This window comes from Salvelinus alpinus, chromosome 12, assembly GCF_045679555.1.
Source record: "Salvelinus alpinus chromosome 12, SLU_Salpinus.1, whole genome shotgun sequence".
Lineage (NCBI taxonomy): Eukaryota > Metazoa > Chordata > Actinopteri > Salmoniformes > Salmonidae > Salvelinus > Salvelinus alpinus.
This window is the reverse complement of record NC_092097.1, coordinates 43,894,951-43,908,804: the sequence shown is the minus strand read 5'-3', so window position 1 is coordinate 43,908,804 and position 13,854 is coordinate 43,894,951. Positions and strand designations below refer to the sequence as shown.

Here is a 13,854-nt window from a genome sequence, read left to right as displayed (position 1 = left end):
TAGATGTGGTGGTCCCGTTAAGGAGGATGGAATGTAGGCGTATCATAGCAGAGGGGATGACTCAGAAGTGGCAACGTGAGTGGGAGAGAAATGAGAACGGAGGATTGTTTTTCTTTATCCAGAACTCTGTGAGGAAGGTCAGTAGGTACCTGGGGAGTAACAAGTCTGAGGTTAGGTCATTGTGGATTGGGAGGTGGGTTAGCTTTAGTAGGGAAACATACAGATGGGAAGTGTGAGAAATGTTGGGAGGTGGAGTCTGAACAGCATGTCCTGCTATAATGCAGGTGGTATAAAGAGAATAGGAGGGAATTATACTGTGAGCTGGCTTTAATTTCACTTGAAACTCTCTTGGGTTCAATATGACCGGCAGTGCGAAATAGCTTGACAGCTTTTGGCTTTTCTCTATACCACTGGCCTGCACTTACTGGTGTGAGGCTGGAATATGAGATATATAAATGTATAATACCTACGCCAACCTGTGAAAGGCAGCAATGCATCGGAAAGTTACAAGAAGAAGAAGACAAGAAGTACCTCCTACAAACATTCTTCAGTTTCTGAGAAAACAAAACTGATCTGAGTCTCTGAGTTGTCTGTCTGTGTGAGAGTGAACAACAACAGTCAAAATGGCACAACAGAGAGTTCAGCTGGACCAGGACCAGTTCTGTTGTTCTGTCTGTCTGGATCTACCGAATGAGCCGGTTACTATTCACTGTGGACACAGTTACTGTAGGAGCTGTATTGAAGGCTGCTGTGATCAGGATGATGACAATTGCACACAGTCCCCATTGCACACAGACCTTCACTCCAAGGCCTGCTCTGAGGAAAAATAACATTTTGGCTGAGGTGGTGGAAAAACTGAAGAAGACAGGACTCCAGGCTGCTCCTGCTCTGTACTATGATGGACCTGAGATGTGGCATGTGATTTCTGCACTGGGACCAGAAAGCAGAAAGCCCTCATGTCCTGTCTGGTATGTCTGGTGACTGCTGTGAGACTCACCTCCAGCCTCACTATGATATTCCTGGACTAAAGAAACACAATCTGGTCAAAGCCACCGCACATCTACAGGGGAAGATCTTCTCTCGTCATGACAAACTGCTGGATATTTACTGCCGTACCGATCAGCAGTGGGTTTGTTATATTTGTACAATGGATGAACATAAAGGCCATGATGCAGTGTCAGCTGCAGCAGAGAGGACTGAGAAACAGGTAAGGTGACTTTGAACGTGGCACCGTCAAAGGATGTCACCTTTCCAACCAAACAGTTTGGCAAATTTCTGTAAGGCAAAAAACTGTAACTGCTGTTATTGTGAAGTGGAAACTTCTAGGAGCAACAACAAAGGCTCATCCGCGAAGAGGTAGGCCACACAATCTCACAGAACAGGACCGCTGAGTGCTGAAGCGCGTAGGGTGTAAATATGGTATGTCCTCGGTTGCAACACTCACTACCGAGTTCCAAATTGCTTCTGGAAGCAACGTCAGCACAAGAACTGTTCGTTGGGAGCTTCATGGAATGGGTTTCCATGGCCGAGCAGCCGCACACAAGCCTAAGATCACCATGCGCAATGCCAAGCGTTGACTGGAGTGGTGTAAAGCTCGCCGCCATTGGACTATGGAGCAGTGGAAACGTGTTCTCTGGAGTGATGAATCACGCTTCATCATCTGGCTGTCCAACAGACTAATCTGGGTTTGCCAGATGCCAGGAGAACTCTACCTGCCCCAATCCATAGTGCCAACTATAAAGTTTGGTGGAGGAGGAATAATGGTCTGGGGCTGTTTTTCATGGTTCGGGCTAGGCCCTTTAGTTCCAGTGAAGGGATATCTTAACGCTACAGCATACAATTACATACTAGATGATTCTGTGCTTCCAACTTTGTGGCAACAGTTTGGGGAAGGCCCTTTCCTGTTTCAGCATGACAATGCTCCCGTGCACAAAGCTGTCCATACAGAAATTGTTTGTCGAGATCGGTGTGGAAGAACTTGAATGGCCTGCAAAGATCTCTGACCTCAACCCCATCGAACACCTTTGGGATGAATTGGAACGCAGACTTCGAACCAGGCCTAATCAACCAACATCAGTGCCTGACCTCACCAATGCTCTTGTGGCTGAATGAAAGCAAGTCCCCGCAGCAATGTTCCAACATCTAGTGGAAAGCCTTCCCAGAAGAGTGAAGGCTGTTATAGCAGCAAAGAAAGACCAACTCCATATGAATGCCCATGATTTTAAAATGAGATGTTTGACGAGCAGGTGTCCACATACCTTTGGTCATGTAGTGTAGTTATTCACATGAAATAAATTGAGGTCCAAAGATGAAAATATGATCATAAACCAGGAGTATATTGATGAATCTAGATTCTCAGAATATCCCCATGCTCTAGTCAGACACCATAATCGTATCCAAAAGTCAGTCTAAGCTCCCGGATACATGTACTGTAAAAGAAATAATCTTTCAACTATTAACATAGATAATATAATTGTTTGAAGGGACTTCCATAACATTTGAATCCCTACCCTCTATGGGCCTTAAATCACTTTACTATACTATTGAACTATTGAGCAAATATCGTGTTGAATCACTTTACTATTGAACTATTGAGCAAATATCGTGACATCTCAATGACGACTGCTGTCCACAGAGGTAACTGGACATGAGTCATCAGAAGGTCCAGCAGAGTCCAGGAGAGAGTGAATGTGCTGAAGGAGCTCCAACAGGCTGTGGAATCTCTCAAGGTGAGTATTATTGATCAGAGGAGACAATTCCACTTCTCTCCTCCAGTCAGCCGATGAGAGAGGCCACTCTCCAATCCCGCTGAGCCCCAATGTGGGGAACAGGGTCATATTGGCCCCCAGTTAACAGTGGTCTTGTCTTCTCTCTCTCTTTGTCCTAACAGCGCTCTGCACAGGCAGCAGTGGAGGACAGTGAGAGGATATTCACTGATCTGATCCACTCCATTGAAAGAAGGTGCTTTGAGGTGAAGGAGCTGATCAGAGTCCAAGAGAAGGCTCAAGTGAGTCAACCTGAAGTACTCCTTGGGCAACTGTAGCAGGAGATAGCTGAGGAGGAAAGGCACTGAACTGGAGCAGCTCTCAAACACAGAGGATCACATCCATTTCCTCCAGGTAACTAGAATGCCTTGATACAGGTGATATGGAAAGAATAGAATAGATACTTTACTGTCCATTATGTGAGAAACGCTCTCAAGGGCAATGGCAGGAGACCAGCAGCTGCCAGATTGACAGTTTTTGTCTCCCTCTCTCTCTCTAGAGTTATCAGTCTCTCTCCAGCCCCAGTATATCTTCAGACTTACCCAGCATCGTTGTCCATCCTCTTTCACATTGAAGATGTGACTGAGGCTGTTGCTGAAATGAAAAATAAACTACAAGGATTCCTTAAAGGATATGTTCTATAGAGGTGGGTTGAATTTAATACTAAAACAAATTGTGAAACACTTTAGACCAATGAGGTCTTATAGCCATTGCTTTACGTGTGTGTAATATGATCATAACATTCTCTCTGTGAATGTGTTTGTGTGTCTGCAGTGAAAACAGTGGATGTTCTACTGCCTCCAAAGCCAAAGACCAGAGAACAGTTTTTATAACGTGAGTGTCTTTATCCTGAAGTAACTTAGTCTCTTTTTATTAACACTCCTCATAAACCATAAGATAGAAATACATAGCCAAATACTAGTTAGACACAGTATCTGACTCTTGGTATCGCTCTGATTTGATCTCTGCTCTGCTATAATCAAAGAGGGTAGATACAGTATCTGACTTAACTTATTGTTCTAACTCCCCTCATTGGTCTCTGCTCTTTTTCTAGATTCATGTCAGCTCACATTGGACCCAAACACAGCACACACATACCTCACTTTGTCTGAGGGGAACAGAAAGTTGACAAATACAGAATTAAACCAACTCCATCCTTTCCATCCAGACAAATTCACCAGCTTTTTCCAGATTCTGTGCAGAGAGGGTGTTACTGGGAGGTGAAGAGGAGTGAAAGGCAGGTTTATACAGCCGTCTTATCTAAAGACATCATCAGAATAGCAGGTGATGACAGTAAATTTGGAAACAATGACAAATCCTGGATCCTTATATTACTCTAGTGGTAGTTATAGTTTCAGACACAATAATGTTGTGACTAAAAACTCAGGCCCTCAGTTCTCCAGAGTAGGAGTGTACCTGAATTACAAGGCAGGTATTTTTTATTATTATTATTAAACCTTTATTTAACCAGGAAGGGCTCATTGAGATTTAAAATCTATTTTTCCAGAAGCTCCTGGCCAAGATAGGCAGCACCAAGTCATTACAAAAATTACAGACAAACAACATGAAAAACTACAAGTAATCTAGTAAAAACCATATAATTCACAAGAGTATAACAAAATCAAAAACAGCAAATTAAAAACATTGACAGGTCAGGGAATCAGTCTCAAGATCATTCATCAGTGATTTAAAAATACCAATCGAGACAAGTTCTTCCAGTTTAAAAGTATTTTGTAAGGCGTTCCAAGACGATGGCGCAGAGTAAAATAAAAGCCCTTTTACCAAATTCAGTTCGGACATTTGGAACAGTTAGCAGGATAAAGTCTAGCGAACGAAGAGTGTACCCACCACATTTCTGAACAATAAAAATGCCCAAATAAAAAGGTAGTAAACCCAAAATGGCTTTGTAAATAAAAGTATACCAGTGACTGAGCCTACTAGTGACTAGAGGCCAGTCAACCCTGTCCTACTCTGTCCTTCTACAGTGTCTCTGAAACAATGACCCTCCTCCAGAGTCCAGACCACATTCACTCAGTCCCTTTATCCTGGGTTCAGGCTTTTTGAAAGCAACACTACTGCTGAGCTTTGTAACCTATGATAGTAGTGACAATCCCCATGCAATCGTGATGCTTTATTATGTTTTCCAGTAGACCTATTTATTCAAGTGATTTTGTCTTCAGTGTAGATACTGGGTAATAATGTTACAACACCCTCAATAGTACAGAACTAAACTTAAAGGGGCAGTCTGTAATTTGATTGTTTTGGGATGGGGCTGAAGAAATGTAACCAGTGAAATGCATAGACATACTACTATTAGACGTCTGTCCTCGTGACTTTGACACTCTGGATCCCTTAGTGGTGCTGTGACTATAGCGCATGCACAGAGTTAATTCGTGTGAAGTAACTGTGAAGTCACTTTAGATTGCAGTTGACTGCTCTCATTGTATTTTGGTCACCTATGTCAAAGTAAGCACTTGATGGTTGATTATTAAATAGGTTGGTTGATTATGAAAAAGTGTATATTTCAGTCTTACTAACCCCTAGACCACTATAAAGAGACTAACCATCTGCACAAATTCAAAAAATCAGAAAACCAGTCAGTATCTGGTGTGACCACCATTTGCCTCATGCAGCATGACATATCTCCATCGCATAGATAAGGATGTTGATTGTGTCCTGTGAAATGTTGTTCCACTCCTCTTCAATGGCTGTACGAAGTTGCTGGATATTGGCGGGACCTGGAGAACTCTGTCGTACTCGTCGATCCAGAGCATCCCAAACATGCTCAATGGGTGACATGTCTGGTGAGTATGCATACCATGGAAACACTGGAACATTTTCCGCTTCCAGAAATTGTATACAGATCCTTGCGACATGGGGCCGTGCATTAACACGCTGAAACATGAGGTGATGAATGGCACGACAATGTGCGTCAGGATCTCGTCACGGTATCTCTGTGCTTTCAAATTGCCATCAATAAAATGGACTTGGGTTCGTTGTCCGTAGTTTATGCATGCCCATACCATAACCCTACCGCCATCATGGGCCACTCTGTTCACAACGTTGACATCAGCAAACCGCTCGCCCACACGACACCATACACGCTATCTGCCATCTGCCTGGTACAGTTGAAAATAGGATTCTTCATTGAAGTGCACAATTCTCCAGTGTGCCATTGGTCATTGAAAGGGAGAATTTGCCCACTGGTCTCAGATTGATCCCACAGGTGAAGAAGCCGGATGTGGAGGTCCTGGGCTGGCATGGTTATATGTGGTCTAAGGTTGTGAGGCCCGTTGGACATACTGCCAAATTCTCTAAAACGAAGTTGGAGGTGGCTTATGGTAGAGAAATTAACATCCAATTCTCTGGCAACAGCTCTGGTGGACATTTCTGCAGTCAGCATGCCAGTTGCAAGCTCCTTCAAAACTTTTGTGGCATTGTGTTGTGTGACAAAACTGCACCTTTTAGAGTGGCCTTTTATTGCCCCCAGCACAAGGTGCACCTGTCTAGTGATCATGCTGTTTAATCAGCTTATTGATATGCCACACCTGTCAGACGGATGGATTATCTTTGCAAAGGAAAAATGCTCACTAACGGGTGTAAATACATTTGTGCACACATTTGAGAGAAATAAGCTTTTTGTGCATATGGAATATATCTGGGATTTTTTATTTCAGCTCATGAAACATTGGACCAACACTTTACATTTGGCATTTATATTTGTGTTCAGTGTATATGCAGTGATACAGATCAAGTAATATACAGTTCTTTTTTTCAGTTTTATTTACATGCACCAGAAAATGGCAGCATTACATTTGGGATGTTAGAGATTAGTCATTTTGATTGTTGTATATATAAAAAAACTAGAATTTACATAAAGAGGTTTAAAAAGGGTTATATTACATGTGAAAACAGCTAAAATGCCCAGTACCACCCCCCCATCACAGAGCTACACTTTCAGGTATTAATTAAACATTGTTGTGTTCCAATTGTCTAGTGTTGGATTGGTGAGCAGAGTTTCACGCTCCCGCCTCTTCCAGGATGTTGGATACAATGTCGGACTCTCCTCCTCTGTGAAAATGTGACATTGATAATGCAATTAGTACTCTCAAACAGTATCATAAAATAAAGAAGAAAACTGTGTGGTAGGTTCTACTTTTATAGTGCAGTGTAGTGTAGTATAGTGTAGTATATTGTAGTATAGCATGCTGTAAGTCCTTGCCTATGATGTCATCCTCAGTGTCAAGCTCTTTGCAGGATAGTGGGATCCGGGCTAAGGCAGACAGTTTAGCTATGAAGGCCTCTTCTGCCTCCTGATGGAGCAAACACAAAAATGCATTATGCAAATGTTGTTAAGGCTGCTAATTTACTTTTTTTTCATAAGTAGTTTGTTAACCATTAGTAAACTATATATCATTCTTCAAATAAAATGTTTGCCAACTCTTATGAACATTCTCTGCTTTCACATCTAAATGATCATAATCAAGAACCACAATGTCATTCAGGTTGTATAGAGTGGTTCTTACCTGTAACTGTCCTTTGAATTTCTCCATGTTTTTTTGCTGGGATAACTTCCTACTCTCAAAGTTCCACACGCAACTTCCAGCTCCAAGTCATACTGTTCCAACATCCTCTTCTTCTGCAGTTCAACTCTATATAAGTATTGCTTGTAGTGTACAATGAAAAAGAGTGAGCCTTTCTCTCTATAATATATTCATAGTATCAGACCTGGATTCAAGTAATATTTGTTTTATTTAGCTTTTTTATGTGAACTTTAGCTGCACTTGATTGAGGTTGCCTGGCTGCAATGGAACCAATGGGAATACTCCGAAAAGTACAAACCCTGCCCACCCCAGGCAGGCTCAATCAAACAAACACTCAGAGTATTTAACAAATACTATTTGAATCCAGGTCTGTACATACAGTATTTAATCAGCACATGCTTAAAATGTAGCCAGCTCGTATTTGTTTGTTGGCATGCCAAGACATAAGAGAAAAATATGTTAACAGCAATTGATTAGTAGAGAAACAGTACCTCTGGTGAAACTCAATGAACATGGGCTTTCTCCCCCTGTTGACCAGCTCCTTCAGCAGGGCCTTGTTAATCTGAGAGCTGTCCTCTCGTCGTTCCCACCCCTCTGTGACAGTGACAGCCGTATTAATTTAGGCCCAAATTCAATCAATCGAAGAGGCGTGAGTTACATGAAATTTTGAGTTACACATACAGTAGCCTTTTCTCAATTGCAAACTCCTTGCTTCCTCTCTCCTCGTCTCCTTCTCAAAACCGATTGTAAGAGACGGTCAGAGGGGAGGGACCTCTGGCTTTTCATCCATTGAGTTTTGAGAAGGCAACAAGGAGAAAGGACGCAAGGATTATGCAATTGAGAAAAGGCCATAGTATCTCTAGTTAAGATTTAGCCCTTACAGACAGTGCGCTTATTCTGTCTGCATGAAACGCCCCCATTCAACTCAAATAGAGTAGAGTAGAATTAAGCAATAAGATCCGACAGGGTGTGGTATACAGTGCATTCGGAAAGTATTCAGACACCTTGACTTTTTCCACATTTTGTTACATTACAGCCTTAGTCTAAAATGGATTAAATAAAAAAAAATCCTCAGGAATCTACACATAATACCCCTTAATGACAAAGCGAAAACAGGTTTTTAGAAATGTTTGCAAATTTATAAAAAAAATCTAAACAGAAATACCTGATTTACATACTGTAAGTATTCAGACCCTTTGCTATGAGACTTCGAAATTGAGCTCAGGAACATCCTGTTTCCATTGATCATCCTTGAGATGTTTCAACAACTTGAAGTCCACCTGTGGTAAAATCAACTGATTGGACATGATTTGGAAAGGCACACACCTGTCTATATAAGGTCCCACAGTTGACAGTGCATGTCAGAGCAAAAACCAAGCCATGAGGTCGAAGGGAATGTCCGTAGAGCTCTGAGACAGGATTGTGTCAAGGCACAGATCTGGGGAAGGGACCAAAAAATGCCTGCATCATTGAAGGTCCCCAAGAACACAGTGTCCTCCATCATTCTTAAATGGAAGAAGTTTGCAACCACCAAGACTCTTCCTAGAGCTGGCCGCCCCGGCCAAACTGAGCTGTTGGTGGAGAAGGGGGTTGTCAGAGAGGTGACCAAGAACCCGATGGTCACTCTGACAGAGCTCCAGAGTTCCTCTGTGGAGATGGGAGAACCTTCCAGAAGGACAACCATCTCTGCAGCACTCCACCAATCAGGCCTTTATGGTAGAGTGGCCAGACAGGAGACACTCCTCAGTAAAAGGTACATGACAGCCTGCCTGGATTTTGCCAAAAGGCACCTAAAGTCACTCAGACCTTGAGAAACAAGATTCTCTGGTCTGATGAAACCAAGATTGATCTCTTTGGCCTGAATGCCAAGTGTCAGGTCTGGAGGAAATCTGGCACAATTCCTAAGGTGAAGTATGGTGGTGGCAGCATCATGCTGTGGGGATGTTTTTCAGCGGCAGAGACTGGGAGACTAGTCAGGATCGAGACAAAGATGAATGGAGCAAAGTACAGAGAGATCGTTGATGAAAATCTGCTCCTGAGCGACCTCAGACTGGGGCGAAAGTTCTCCTTTCTACTGGACAACGACCCTAAGCCCACAGCCAAGACAACGCAGGAGTGGCTTCGGGACAAGTCTTTGAATGTCCTTGAGTGGCCCAGCCAGAGCCTGGACTTGAACCCGATCAAACATCCCCGGAGAGACCTGAAAATAGCTGTGCAGGGACACTCCCCATCCAACCTGACAGAGCTTGAGAGGATCTGCAGAGAAGATTGGGAGAAACTCCCCAAATACAGCCGTCAAGCCCAAGAAGACTCGAGGCTGTAATCGCTGCCAAAGGTGCTTCAACAAAGTACTGGGTAAAGGGTCAGAATACTTATGTAAATGTAATATTATTATTTTATTTTTTTATAAATTTGCAAAAAATTCAAAATAACTGTTTTTACTTTGTCATTATGGGGTATTGTGTGTAGCCCTTAGCCGTGTAAATACCACAAACCCCCGAAGTGCATTATTGCTATTATAAACTGGTTACCAACGTAATTAGAGCAGTAAAAATACAGTGGTTTACGGTCTGACATACCATGGCTATCAGCCAATCAGCCTTCAGGGCTTGAACCACCCAGTTTATAATATAATCTAGATCTCATCTTTGGCCCTGTTAGAGTGCTGCTGCTGAAGGCCCTTGGTGATGTCTTGGATCTGAGAGTAGTAACTGGTGACCAGAGCACTAAGCGAATCCCTGGTCACATATACACTCCGAGGCTACCACAGTCAGATGGCTCTACACATACACAAAGCATAAACAGTGAGAATAGATCACATATCCCATCTATGACAAAATGGGTGGTTATTAAAACACATATAGGTCCCTTCTCATTTCTATCTGGTTTTAGTCATTCAACTTTAATCCAAAATGATCACATGGGCCGTAGTTTTCCCATGTCTGGCCTAGGGGGTAGGGACTAGGGCAGCATTTCCCAAACTCGGCTCTAGGGACCCTAAGGGGTATGCATTTAGTTTTTTGCCCTAATACTACACAGCTGATTCAAATAATTAACTAAATTAATCTATCAAATGTATTTTATAAAGCCCTTTTTACATCAGCAGATGTCACAAAGTGCTTCTACAAAAACCCAGCGAGATATAGACGCACATCATCATCTCATCATCAAACTTTGATTATTTGAATCAGTTATGTAGTGCTAGGGCAAAAAACTAAACGTGCACACCTTGGGGTCCCCAGGACCGAGTTTAGTAAACAGTGGCCGAGGGGTTGTTTCTGGATGAGGCCAGAGGATCTGGTACCTTCCTGCTGTGGTCAGGTTGGGGCGCAGACCTGGGAGGGGCCTGATCCATCTGCTGCCAGAGGCTCTGGCTGAGGGCGTGTCCCACCAGCAGCTGGGCGTTGGCCTGCAGGAGCTCCGCCCCCGTCTCTAGTTTCCTACTGGAAACTGTGGCCAATCAGCTGCGTCTCCGGTCCCAGGTGCGCCTTGGCGATTCTGGCACTGAGATCTGGTTGGAGGGAGATGGAGACATAGGGAGGTGAGTGACAGACCACAGTGACAAGGTGACAGGGACATCTTGACAGTCTCAAACAGAGCCATAGTTGGATGGAGTATAGCGAACATTAGAAACATCTTCCTAATATTGAGTTGCACCCCCCCTTTTGCCCTCAGAAGAGACTCAGTTAGTCGAGGCATGGTGTCTACAAGGTGTCGAAAGCATTCCAGTAGGATGCTGGTCCATGGTAATGCCAATGCTTCGCACAGTTGTGTCTACTTGGCTGGATGTCCTTTGGGTGTTGGACCATTCTTGATACACACAGGAAACAGTTGAGCGTGAAAAACCGAGCAGTGTTGCAGTTCTTGACACAAATTGGTGCGCCTGGCACCTACTACCATACCCTGTTCAAAAGCACTTAAATATTTTGTCTTGCCCATTCACGCCCTGAACAGGACACATACACAATCCATGTTTCAATTGTCTCAAGGCATAAAAAACCTTATTTAACATGTCTCCTTCCCTTCATTTACACTGATTGAAGTGGATTTAACAAGTGATATCAATATAGAGTCATAGCTTTCACCTGGATTCACCTGGTCAATCTATGTCATGGAAAGAGCAGGTGTTCTTAATGTTTTGTATACTCAGTGAATGCCTCTAAAGCAGTTTGTCAATTAATTCCTAGGGGGGGGGGTCTTAGAGTGTCCACTAACACACCTGATTCAACTAATCAAGGGCTAGACAATTAGACATGTTTGCGCTAGGATGGACTAATGTCTTCATCTCCTTATGCTTTTGTAGGCCGTATTGTTGTAAGAAATAAACGGAACAAAAATGTAAACGCAAGATGGAATAATTTCAACGATTTTACTAAGTTACAGTTCTTATAAGGAAATCAGTCAATTGAAATAAATGCAAAAGGCCCTAATCTATGGATATCACATGACTAGGCAGGGGCGCAGCCATGGGTGGGCCTGTGGAGCCAACTCACTGGGGAACCAGGCCCAGCCAATCAGTACGTTTTTAATGCAGACAGAAATACTCCTCAGTTTCATCAGCTGGCAGGGTGGCTTGTCTCAGACGATCCCGCAGGTGAAGAAGCCAGATGTGGAGGTCCTGGGATGGTGTGGTTACAAGTGGTCTGTGGATGTGAGGATGGTTGGACAACCTGCCAAATTCTCTAAAACAACGTTGGAGGCAGCTTATGGTAGGGAAATGAACATTCAATTCTCTGGCAACAGCTCAGGTTGACATTCCTACAGTCAGCATGCCAATTGCACATTCCCTCAAAACTTGAGACATCTGTGGCATTGGCATTGTGTTGTGTAACAAAACTGCACATTTTAGAGTGGCCATTTTATTGTCCCTAGCACCTGTGTAATGATCATGCTGTTTAATCAGCTTCTTGATATGCCAGACCTGTCAGGTGGATGGATTATCTTGGCAAAGGAGAAATACTCACTAAAAGGGATGTAGACAAATTTGTGCAGAAACTTTGAGAGAAATACGCATATGGAAAATGGAACCAACAATTTACATTTTTATTTATATTTTTGTTCAGTATAGTTTATTATTGTTGTAATTGTAAGTGGAAGTGTTACTGGACCTGATTCTGAGCTTTGGTCTTTGTTGGGCTGACTGTTGCCTGGATCTGGTTCACTAGAGCCAGCAGGGACCTGAAGTCATTCTGAGACAGCACCTTGAGCTTGGACAGCCTCATCTCCTTCAGGATCCCCAGGCTGAAGTGTCTGGCCAAAAAGTGCCTCTGCACCGCAGCCAGCAGTAGTTACTGTTTCTTCTCGATCAACATCCCCTCGTGGCTAAGACAGAATAGAACAGAACAAAATAGTGATATTCAGAATAGTCAATATGTCCAAATGCATATCTTGTCATTGATTTCAAAGACACTGAATCATATTATGCACATTAAACACACTTAAACATATTGTATTAAATCTATTAAGTTGTCAATGATGAATATTCTATTATATACTTTGGCACACCTGCCAGGCAAAAGCATGGATTGATGTGGCTCCCTGGTTCACCCGTGGGCTCCCGAGTGGTGCAGTGGTCTAAGACAATGCATCTCAGTTTCAAACTACAGTCCCTTGTTCAAATCCAGGCTGTATCACATCTGGCTGTGATTGGGAGTCTCATAGGGCGGCGCAAGGTTGGCCCAGCGTCGCCAGGGTACGCCGTCATTGTAAATAATAATTTGTTCTTAACTGATTTGTCTAGTTACATTTAAAAAAATTATAATAAATTCAGCACGTACCTCTGTCTGACCACCATGTCTCTGAAGATCTTCAACTGCTGTTCATCTAGGTGTCTGAGGCAGGGCCACCTCCTCACACCATAACATGACCGAATACAAACAGTGTAGCTATTCCCTCCGCAAGGCAATCAAACAAGCTAAGTGCCAGTATAGAGACAAAGTAGAGTCGCAATTCAACAGCTCAGACACAAGAGGTATGTGGCAGGGTCTACAGTCAATCACGGATTACAAAAAGAAAACCAGCCCCGTCGCGGACCAGGATGTCTTGCTCCCAGACAGACTAAATAACTTTTTTGCTCGCTTTGAGGACAATACAGTGCCACTGACACGGCCCGCTACCAAAACCTGCAGGCTCTCCTTCACTGCAGCCGAGGTGAGTAAAACATTTAAACGTGTTAACCCTTGCAAGGCTGCAGGCCCAGACGGCATTCCCAGCCGCGTCCTCAGAGCATGCGCAGACCAGCTGGCTGGTGTGTTTACGGACATATTCAATCAATCCTTTTCCCAGTCTGCTGTTCCCACATGCTTCAAGAGGGCCACCATTGTTCCTGTTCCCAAGAAAGCTAAGGTAACTGAGCTAAACGACTACCGCCCCGTAGCACTCACTTCCGTCATCATGAAGTGCTTTGAGAGACTAGTCAAGGACCATATCACCTCCACCCTACCTGACACCCTAGACCCACTCCAATTTGCTTACCGACTCAATAGGTCCAGAGACGACGCAATCGCAACCACACTGCACACTGCCCTAACCCATCTGGACAAGAC

The 13,854-nt window shown here is 43.5% G+C and overlaps 1 pseudogene; it reads left to right on the top strand.

Annotated features, from left to right (window-relative positions):
* Positions 1–623: 623 nt before the first annotated feature.
* On the top strand, positions 624–4,158 carry LOC139536204 (tripartite motif-containing protein 16-like; annotated as a pseudogene).
* The last annotated feature ends 9,696 nt before the right edge of the window (positions 4,159–13,854 follow it).